This window comes from Aulonocara sp. 'chitande type north' Nkhata Bay, linkage group LG2 (assembly GCF_057382095.1).
Source record: "Aulonocara sp. 'chitande type north' Nkhata Bay isolate Kocher_YH1m ecotype deep benthic linkage group LG2, A_spYH_male_GT1.1, whole genome shotgun sequence".
NCBI lineage: Eukaryota > Metazoa > Chordata > Actinopteri > Cichliformes > Cichlidae > Aulonocara > Aulonocara sp. 'chitande type north' Nkhata Bay.
The window spans coordinates 28926802-28938700 of record NC_141345.1 but is presented as its reverse complement, the minus strand read 5'-3'; the positions used below and the strand labels follow the sequence as shown (position 1 = coordinate 28938700).

At 38.6% G+C, this 11899-nt stretch overlaps 1 long non-coding RNA gene across 1 annotated transcript; it reads right to left on the bottom strand.

The window, feature by feature from the left end:
• Positions 1–10367: 10367 nt before the first annotated feature.
• On the bottom strand, positions 10368–11256 carry LOC147338120 (uncharacterized). The gene is made up of 3 exons (XR_015124314.1): positions 11201–11256; positions 10920–10994; positions 10368–10524 (listed from the first exon to the last, which is right to left on the bottom strand). It is a non-coding gene; the product is annotated as an uncharacterized LOC147338120 (long non-coding RNA).
• Between the last annotated feature and the right edge of the window lie 643 nt (positions 11257–11899).

Sequence of the window (11899 nt, the reverse complement as noted above, 5' to 3'; positions counted from 1 at the left end):
GCAGTGCAACATCATTATTCATGCTCCTTATTCATGGTGTCAGGCTGCACAGTGAAGCGGCTTTTTTGCAACTAAAATGTTTTTTTTTATGCAATGTTTGCTTCATGCACTTGTATTTCAAATGAATCTACAAATAGAAAATGCTATTCCAGATTTATTAGATAGAAGGTATTTATAAATTTAACATTATCACCCTGTAAAACTATAAGGGACTGTAGAGAACTATAAAACTTTCAAAAGGGAACACATAGTAAGAGATCGTTATTAATGCCAGCAAATCTCAAATGACCCTGAGTGTTCTTGCAAAAAGCCTAATGAAGCAAAGTGTCAGTGCTTGATGATGATGATGATAACTTCAGAATTGAGCTTAAACTGGCATTAAAAATTAACTGACTTATACATTAACTTCAGTCGCAGAACATTACCATAGATTTAAAGTGTGATGGCGTAGTGCAGCTTACAGTGTCTGACCCTTTGTACACTGGAGTGTTGAGCCATCGGCTCACATCAGACTGTCTGATCTGAAGTTCATTTAAGGGAAATTAGGAGCAGTTTTAATAAAGCTTGTTGCCCATGAGGTCACTTAACTGTCTGACCGTGCATATGCGAGAAACTCTCCGTCAATGCTCGCAAGCTGCAGCATAATTTCAAAGAAAGCTCACTGAAGTACTTCTGTACTGCACCTCTGACATCTAAATTTGGATTCTGATTACTGTTGCTTGCAGATTCCGTAAGGCCTGCAGCATGATGACAAATCAATAGTAGAACTGTAGTTTAGTATGTTTTTAATGGACGTATAATGAACAGGAGTGATTACAGTTCGACTAAATTTTTCAGAGCTTAGTTAAAATAAAACACTGTATATCTGATATAAAGAATATTTTTTCCTAAAGAAGGTTACATAATATTTAATGCAATTGGCCAACATTGCTACAACATTTAGTCTTGATTTCTAAAGTTTTATTAACTTTGAGATCCATTAATTTGAACTGTTTTGGATTATCTATGGATATTCAGACTATGATGAAAGCACCTGTAAATACTGTGTACAACAATATCAAAGTACCGGAACCTGAAAGGATGCTTCTGTAAATTATTAAAGAAAGAAATAATGATCCCCAACTCATGGGTAATGCCTTAGTAAATAATTACACTGCAACTAGCACTTTTGTTTTTTCTTCAGTAACTTACTGCTGAAAAGTGCTTAATAAGGACACCTTAGAGTGGCCATAATCTTTGTTCTGTTGCCAGACAGGAAAAAAAAAGTATTAACACTAAATGTCATGGTCCCATTCCCCTCTCAGGTTCTGACCTGCCTTCTATCTGTTCTCCTCTCCTCTCACTGTCATGTGCATGTGTGTGTGTGGGCGTCAGTATTAGCTCTGCTTACCCCTCCCAAACGTAGGCATGGCTGCCCTAGTTTCCACCAGTATACCTGATCCTCCTCTACCTCTATCCTCTCAAGCAGTATATAACCCTGGTTCTCCTCTCCATTCCTCATTGGATTGTTAAGCTGCTCAGTATCATACTCTCCTGGTGTGCCCGCTTGCCTTGCTTCTGGGGAAACCTGTTTGACCCACTCTCGCTCCTAAAAGAAATATTCACCTCAGATCTCGAAAGACCTTGACTGCACCAGAGCCTGTGGAGGAAAAGAGTCGGTCCCAATAAATGCATCTGCAGAAAACAGAGAAGCCTCACCTACAAGTCCACCTGTGAAAGTAACCACAAGCAACCTGAAACCCGAGAGAACACTGAAGACTCACCTGCCATACTACCCCGTGGTAACTTGACTTGAACCTACAAAAAGAAAGGCACTTGAAAACCGCGTTGTGAATATCAACTTCAGTAACAAGCCATTTTTTCCCCACTGCAAGCAGGTATCGAGACTATTGCACAAACCATTAGCCTGAAGCTACCAATGCCAGTGATGCGGGGTATATATATGGCAGTGCTCAGGCACATTTTAAGATAAGTGAATCACTTTTTGTTCATCACTGGTTACTCTGGATAACTAAAAATTATGAATTAAATTAACTAATAAATATGGTTATGCATCTATCATGCTGCATTGTTGTAAATAAAGTTGAAGCTGAGCAGAAATGCATTTCTACTCTTTAGTCTGGGTATTAGTCAATTGCTGAATTTCATTTTAAGCACTCTGATAAGCACAAATCTTTCATCCTTTCCAGACAGCTTCTTTAAAGAAAACGAAAATGTCATTGACCTCAGTACAGGTGTTTAGGGACTTTTAGATGGAGTTTAAATGCCGGCTTCTATTGTTGGGTAGTGTGGAGGTGGTCAGATAGTCAGAGTCCGTTTAAACATTTTTCAATATAGCCCTCAAAATTTTACAGATTTTATCACCTTCATATTTCAATTGCCTAGGCACAGAAAAGGAGCTTACTTTGTGTGAAAAGATATAGCCTACTACTTTGACACCATGGGAAAAAAGGGAGTTGCACTCTATGGAAGATGACTGCTGATTTTTTTTGGCTGGACAATACATTTGTAAAGTTACATCACTACATTGCCAGGTTGCTGAAAGGAGACTGAATTGGACAAGATGCACGTTGTGTATGAAATCTAGCTCGGAAAAATTATTTATGTTGGTAATTCAGTAGTTTCGGGGGAAGAGGTTAGCCATGTCACATCTGCAACTGCAAAGAATACCAAGAGGTCATTTAATCATGAACGGACCAGGAACTTTCAACTTTGCCAACAAGCTCTGTGGGAAGAGAATCCCTCAGCTTTGGTGCTTTAACAGCTAAATACCTTTTATTCTGTCTTAGAAAATCCAAGTGTTCTCTTTCTACTGAGAACTCTGGAGCGAGGGCATAATTTGCTATCACAGTCACTTTACTGAAACGGCTATACCTGAATTCTGCAGTGAAACCAAATCCCAGTGTGGAGCCAGTAAACCTAGTCCAGCAGTCATTATAAATGATTCCTCTTTTGCAGTTTTCAAAATTTAATGTTATTGTTGTGCCTTTTCCTGACAGTCAGCATACTTTGAAACTAATGTAGTGTAAATCTGAAAGATAATGATAAAGATAATGCAGACACCATTTTTGAGGCTGTTCTCTGACCAGAGTCAGGCAACCGAGAAAATGAAGGTTTCAACCCAAGCCATGTTTTTTCTATTATACCACTATTATTGTTCTAACATTTTTTGCCTAAAATTTACTAAATAACAATAATAAACATCCAGTGAAATGTAAGTCTAAGTGTTAATTAAATAATGTGAAAAAATATTCTTTGTTGTACTTCCAGTAACAGTCTTGTATGTGAAAGCGCCACAGCCAGCATGTCATGCCAACTCAGGTGGAATAGTGTGTAACTCTTTCATGACTTCATCTTTCCAGAGTCTGTGTTGGATAATCTGATTCTGTTGGATAATTTAGCAAGGAGAGCTGTCAGCTGGCATCGTGTTATTGTGTTACACGTTGCACAACACGATTTGCACGGGTTCTCAGAAATAATGCATTTAATGTGGTATTTGCAACTCAAATTGGAAAATTTGCTTATGTGAAGGTATTGAGGCTGGAGTAGGGGAATGTTTTTGCCACAGTTTGACGAAATAAAATAATAAAAACATTTTAACATGTTGTAAGTAAAATCTTTAAAAGACAAGTCGACTCCCACACCTCCTCCACCTCCTATGCTTTTCTGCAGCTCTGTTTCCAAGTTTTAGAAAATGTAGTTCAAGATGAGACGCCTAAGCCAATCATAGATCTTTTTAGGCCAATGGGTAAGAAAATATAAAACAACAGGAAGAGGACTTTCTTTTTTCTGCTATTTTTTTGTTATTTATTTTGTATTTGCTTCTTTTAACTTCTTCAGCTTACTACAGCTTTAAAACTAGTGAATAATGCTACCATAAGAAAACCAGATAAGACCAACCAAAAAGCTACTGTAACTGTGCCACTAAATTGGCATGGTGGGCATGACTTACTCACTGTTTTACCCATTGAATAATTTAAGTGTGATTTCACCATTTAAAATTTTGAAAAAGAAATCATAAATAAAAATTTCATGAGACTGAGTGAAAAACAATATTCTAATCTTGTTACTAGGAAGGTCGTCACTGTTCGTTTGACTCTTTCATTTAGATTTCGAAGGCACACCAGAGCAAACAGGAATTATGGAAGAAATGTTGCCTGTGGAGGATGATGCCACTTTTGAGTTTGCCGATATACGCTTTCAATGAAAGTACAGCACAACCCAAGAATGCCTATGGCAGAGCAGGGAAGGAAATGGATTGAAACTGTAAAGCCCCAACTTTCCCTCTCATTGAGGATTCTTTGAACTGGTGGTGTGTCCACGAGGTCACTTTTCCTTTCCTCTCCAGGCTGTCAAATATATACTCACATTTCTGTAGAGAGACTGGGAGCTGTGGTAACTCTGAAAAAGAGCACTCTGAAACCAGAACATGTGGATCACCTATCTTCCCACATAAAAAAAAGAAAGAAAAAAATCCCAAATGCTGAACAGTGAACAGCACCGGCACAGAGTCAGGGATGAGTTCCTGCCCCAAGTGGAGGAGTTCAAGTACCTCGGGGTCTTGTTCGCGAGTGATGGGAGAAGGGAGCCGGAGATCGAACGACGGATTGGTGTGGCGGCTGCAGTGATGCGGACACTGCACCGGTCCGTTGTGGTGAAGAGGGAGCTGAGTGTAAAAGCGAAGCTTTCAATTTACCGGTAGATCTTCGTCCCTACTCTCACCTGTGGCCACGAGCTGTGGGTAGTGACCGAAAGAACGAGATCGCGGATACAAGCGGCGGAAATGTGCTTCCTCCGAAGGGTGGCTGGCCTCTCCCTTAGAGATAGGGTGAGAAGTTCGGCCATCCGGGAGGGGCTCAGAGTAGAGCCGCTGCTCCTCCACATCGAAAGGAGCCAGCTGAGGTGGTTCGGGCATCTGACAAGGATGCCTCCTGGGCACCTCCTGGGGTTGGTGTTCCGGGCATGTCCCACCAGGAGGAGGCCCCGGGGCAGACCCAGGACACGCTGGAGAGATTATATCTCTCGGCTGGCCTGGGAACACCTTGGTGTTCCCCCGGATAAGCTGGAGAAGGTGGCTGGGGAGAGGGAGGTCTGGGCTTCTCTGCTTAGGCTGCTGCCCCCGCGACCCGGCCCCGGATAAAGCGGATGAAGATGGATGGATGAACAGTGAACAATTTTGTACATGTAATTTTTTTTTTCTAACAAAAAGGTCAAAAGGGACATAGTGGACAGTGGAGTTTAACAACACAGTTTTAGTTTATAATTAAATTTACTTACATTACTTTGTTTGTGTTAATATTACACAATCTGGTAAATCTTGATTCTAGCATTAACTGTTGCAGTCCACTAAGATTTCAGACTGGATTTATCTCCGTTATCTGCAGTGGATTTGAAGACCAGTCCATTCCTGCATTCTTCACCAGCAGTGAAGGGTGTAATATGTTAATTAGATACAGTAATCACATTTTTTCAGTCATGCAGTAATGTAATACGTTGCTCTACTAAATTCAGTAACTGCATTACAGTTACAATCATATTGTTACTTGCATTACAAAGGTTCTCCAGTAATCTGCAAGGTGGGGCAAAGAACACATCAAATAAAGATGCTCTTGCACTTGCTACAATCAGCTGATTTGACTTAATTTGAGGGATAAGAAAAATTGTCGAACAGTAGAGCGACATAGATTTTCAGGAGAGGAGATATGGACATTATTTTTATTTTTATTTCATAAAAAGACAAAAGTGGAAATTGCATCCAGGACAAAAACAACCTTATTATACCTCTAACAGAACTTCTGCTCTTTGCAAATATCTGCGCAGCCAGCATGCTAACGTAAAGCCAGCCAAGAACTCAAAGTGATTTTAAAGCTGAGTGATTTCAGACAGACAAACACAACTTTGGCTCTTTTTGCCTTTTAAAGGCACACTCTTTCTTTTAAAATGTTTCAGTTGCAGTGGTTACTCTGAGAAGGTCAATGGTTTCTGGTTTGATTCAATTCAATCCTATTTTTTTAAATTGTGCCAAATCACAAAATCAGTTTCCTCAAGTCACTTTATATTGTAATTTACAATAATACAAAGAAAACAGTGGGAAGGAAAAACCCCCTTTTAAAAGGAAGAAACCTCCAGCAGAATCAGCCTCAGAGAGGGGCCATCTGCTGCGACTTGTTGGGGATGCGGGGAAGAAGACGAGAAGATTAATTGGAGATTAATAATAACGTATGATTAAATGCAGAGTGCTGCATAAACACAGAGTGAAAAGAGTTGAGTGAAGAAGAAAATTCAGTGCATCAGGTCTCTTGCAACCTAGTCCTATTGCAGCATAAGTAAGGGAGGATTCAGGGTCACCTGATCCAAGCCTATATGCTTTGTCAAAACTGTCATGAACCGAAGTTCCATGCGCAAGCTGGACCCAGAAGCAGAACACACACACCAGGGTAGGGGAGAATAAAGAAACCAAATTTTATTATAACTAAAGGTGTCCCGTGAGGGTAGCCGGAAAAAACAACGTGTGGAACCAGAAAAAAACGAAGGACCGGGGAGGTGAGTCACGCAGGGAACGCCGAGAGCGGGGCTGTGGGAGGCTGCAAAAAAATGGAGAAACAGATTACTGGGGTGCGGAAAAATGGCAGCATACGAGGGAAGGTGGAGTATGCGTCTTACGGTGATAGCTGGGCTGAGTCGAGGGGGGGGGGGGTCCAAAAGGGGTCGAGGCGGCGGGGCTGATCGTGATCCAAATCTCAGGCGGGCAGGTGGACAGGCAGGTGGCTCAAAAAACGCCGAGTTGTGATCACTGAGAGACGACTACGGAATGGCGTGGAGCAGCAGGTAGGGCAGGATTAAATAGTCCACCTGGTGATCGCCTGGGATGGGATGCAGGTGTGGGGTTGGCAGCCACGCCCGTGGGCGTGGGCATCCCATCAGCACCCCGGACCGCGGACCATGACAAAAACGGAAAGTTTTAAGCCTAACCTTTAAAGTAGAGAAGTGTTTATCTCCCAAATCCAAACTGGGTGCTGGTTCCACAGTAGAGGGGCCTGGAAACCTGAAGGGTTTTTTTTTTAATATCCTTGGAACCACATCCTAGGAACCACATCTAAACCAGCAGTCTAAGAGCAAAGTGCTATATTGATATGATATTGCACTATGAGGTCTTTAAGATAAATGGGGCTTGATTATTAAAGACCTTGCAGGCAAGGACAAGGACATCCCTGCAGTTTAAGTAACTGGTGTGTGTTATCTGATTTCAGGATAGATAAAGCTGGGCATCATCTTTAAAACAGTGAACATGTATACTGTGCCTTCTACTGATGGTGCCTAAGGCAAGCTTGTATAATGTAACAGAATTGGTCCTAGCACGGAACCCTGTGGAACTCCATAATTAGTATTATATAATTATATTCAAACCACAGCAGTCCAGTACCTTTCATTCTACGGCATGCTCTAATCTATATAATAAAATATTGTGAGCAGTATTGAACACTGAGGTCTAGCAGGACAAAAACAGAGGGAGTCCACTGTCAAAAAAATCATTTGTAACCTTCACTGATGCTATTTCTGTACTGTAATGACTTCTGAAACCTGACTGAAACTCTTCAGATAAACAGTTTCTCTGCGGATAACCAGTTATTTGTTTTACAACTACGCTTTCAAGAATCTTTTAGATAAAAAGAGGGTTAGCCTGTAATAAAGACGGCTGGATCAAGTGATGCCTTTTTAAGTAGTTGTTTCATGATACTTTTCACAACTATTCAGTTGGTGACCCAAACAATCAGTGGACTACCATTGAAACCAAATTTACACTAATCACTGCCAGCAACCTCCTGTTACACATGTTTCCCTTGTGACTGGTGCTTGCCTAATTTTTGCTGACTGGTCTTTAGGCCAGTGGGGCAATATTATGAGTCTCCCATCCCTTGCACTCCTCGTAAATGCATGTAGATTGATATATTGTAGCTCATTCTCATGACACTCATTGACATGGCAGCACTGAATGCACATGTGCTGTATCAAGCATGCTCCGGGACGAAGGAAAGACGGGTGGACTTCCTGGTGGAGCTTGCAAGGGAGTTAGCTCACTCTCATGTAGCTGCGAAGAAGGCAAGAAAAGAACAGTTGCCTTTGACACAACCCTCCACACCGAGCCCTGGAAAAAGAGCCATGTGTCAGGTCAAACACAATTGCAAGAACAATCATGCCACTGTGCGATGTGTTCACTGCAACAGATACACATGTGGTAAATGCAGACTACAGATACCATGGCAGTGCCAGGATTGTGAGTGATTGCTGAAAATGTTGAAATGTACTCACTCACTTTTTATAATTATTTGTAAAAATGTGTACAAATGGTTGATTTTTTGTACTGTTTTTATCAATAAATCTCAGCAACAAAGGACATACACCCATGTGTGTTGATTTCTCCCTAAGATGGCAAACTGAAACACTCCAAGTTGGTGACTTTTGGAGATTTGTTTCCCTGGATGATTGAGAATGCATCAAGATGAAACACAAAAGGAAGCTCACCGCTTTTAGCAGCTCCCCCACCCCCTCATCCATCCACACACCCCCACTCCCCTCCCTCCAGAATTCCCAGGTAACAACCCAATTTACATATGAATGACTAGCCAATTTAGCTTCCACTTGCCTGAAGCTAAAGCTTAGCTAAAAGCCTACCAGCCATTTGGCTGCTCTCCGGGTTTTAAAGGTAGAAAAGCCAAATGGCAGTCCGTGGTGATGTAAGTGTTAACTCAGCTATTGAGTCTTTTTCTTATTTTGCAGCTCTGGTGAGCTTGATGTAATACGTAAAGTATTTTGCCACCTGCTTCAAGTTATTTTTGGAGTGGCTCTCAAACTCACAGTGGAGCTCCTGCAGAGCAGAATAAGGAGTATCATTGCCAGCTGGTGTCTATGATGGTGGTGTCATTCTGAATCTCTAAGTTGAAAAAGTGTTTTAAACAAACGTTCAGCTTTACTGGTAAATTGGTTGTGTGGATTATACATTGCTCAAAATTAGGGGAACACTTGAACATCACAGTATAAATCAAGTGAGTTAATCCTGTAATTCAAAATGTTAGACGTAGCAAGAAGTATACAAATGAAAACTCATACCCAAATTGATATTAAATTGTATATCAGAATAAACTTGAGGAATGTCATTCTGTTCAGTTAGAAAGCTTAAATGATTGGTACTCAGTTTTACTCACAGTCTTACAAATAAATGGCAATGAGCACACTGGAGAGACAACACTAAGATAACTTCAAAAAAGGGAATGATCTTGCTGGTGGTGGCCAGAGATCATTACTTTCTCCTTATACCTTGTGACTGATTTTTCTCTACTTTTCCTTTTTACTAGTGATCTTGTCACTACTAGTATCATCAGATGGTACCTGCCACCCATTCAGGTTGCACAGGCAGTCCAGCTCCTCTATAGTGTGCAATCATACAAAGGTTTGCTGTGTAGCAAAATACCAGGAGACTGTCCTGGTATTATTAGTCGCGGTTGTTCAAAGAAGGTGAGAACAGTAACTAACTAAATTAAATGATACAATATATTACAAAGTTACAAAATATAACAAAATAACTGTAATAAAAACAAATAACCCTAATTATAAAACCCCAAAGCCCAAAGAGACTTCAAAAAAAGGTCACCACAGTGATTCTATTGTACTGTTTTTGTTACTTGTTGAAGGTCAGTGTCTGGCTTCTGGCCTGGGGTCTGCAAACACTCACCTTCCCATACGGTAAAAAAATATATTTTAAAATACATTTTGAAATACATTTCAAAATATACAAAAAATGGCCAAAAAATATATGTGCTAAAATACATTTTAAAATATATTTATATATTTAAAATGTATTTTAGCACATATATTTTTTGGCCATTTTTTGTATATTTTGAAATGTATTTCAAAATGTATTTTAAAATACATTTTGAAATATGTTTATGTATTTTGAAATGTTTTTTAGCACATATATTTTTTGGCCATTTTTTGTATATTTTGAAATATATTAATAAAATATATTTCAAAATACAATTTAAATTTATTTAAAATAATTCAAAAAAATATAAATTTAACCCTTCATATATTTCTAAGAAAACACATTCACATGTAACATCTGAAAGAAATCTTTATTTGATGTTTAAAACATACATATAGCATATCAATCAAGCAAGGAATATTCATTTTATAAGTTTATTCTCATTACATACTCAAACATTCTAAAAGAAACACACACACATATACATACATGTGTGTGTGTGTGTGTATATATATATATATATATATATATATATATATATATATATATATATATATATATATATATATATATATATATATATATATATACACACACACACATATGTGTGTGTATGTGTATATGTGTGTGTGATTGTATGAACATAAGTCAGCATACTTAAAATGTAATTTCTTTTCCTTTTCCAGCAGTCTCAGTTCCCCCAGCTTTCACGGCAATCCTCAAAGCCCTTCTGGACACGCTGGGAAACCCCTTCCTTACCGCCACTGTAACAAACAAAAGTCACAGTTCTATTACTTTTATCAGAGTTAAAATAAAAATGTGATTTATGTTAGCTGGCTTCATTTAGCAAACAGATATTTCTGTTTATATAGATACAGATATTAATACAGATATATTTTACGCATAATTTTACCTCTTTTTTTTCCTAGATGGGAAGTCTATCCAGTTCACATTACAGTAATGCTAACACCCCTTTTGGTCGTCTCTCCTTACCTTCCAGCATTCATAAATCTGTTGACCTTCTTTGTCTGAGACCAACCACTACAATGCATCATCACCTATTTGTATTGGTAACTTACTTTACAACCTATTTTAATGGTTGCAAAGTAAGTTACTTGTGCTGTATGCAATTTTAGATACACAGAAAGTCTTCACTTACTATATATGGCTGTCATAGTGTCCTTATCAAGGGCAGTTCTTCACTCTGCGCCGATGTCCGTTTTGCTCTGTCCTCCTATAAAAAGCATGAACATTTGAGTGTTTGACTAGTTTTAGATTTCCAAAAATTTGATATTTGTACAACTAAACATTTGAACTACAATATATGCTATTGAGCGATACTTTTATGGGTAATTTTTGGTAAAGAAACTGGTGACAGAGTTGTAGGCTTTTTAAAGTACTATTAGCTAACCATTTGAACTGACTTTCAAAGCTGATTACCTTTTAAATTGCTGTGGATCAAAACCTCCAGTGGGAAGGTGGCCATTAGAAGAACACGCACCATTGAACCTGAAAATAACAAAAACAAACAAAAAACAGAACAATATATAAGAGTCCGGTAGGGTAATAAATCTCTTCTGAAGCAATATAGTTCATTTTGGGTGAAAAACAAAACATTCCTCTAAAATATATATACTGACATCAGCAATCAACATCATGATTGTAATTATTTCCTTTTTAGTACATCTACTGCTGTTTGCATGTGTCAAGCACTACGACTGTATCTATGCATATAAATTCACCATATATATCCAGCAAAAATGTTTTGTTATAGTCAAAAGGAAAACAAACAAAGGCATTCAATCAGAGGTGAGAAATTAATTGGGAATATGAATTATAGGTGAACTATTCTTTACCTACTAGCAATCAAGCTTCTTTAACCAAGAAGCTTGAAATATTTGAATGTAAAATAAATAAATAAATAAATAATAATAAAAATAACATGATGTAATTAAAATGCACAACTTACATTAAGGAAATCTGCATTTGTATCCACAGGCTAAAAGTAAAACAGTAAATGTGTTAGTGATAGTACAGGTATTTGTAAAAAAAATTAAAAAAAAGAGGCAGTAACTGTGACGCTTCTAGTGGGATGCTAAATGCAGAGATTTATATTTACAGTATAATACTGCATGTACG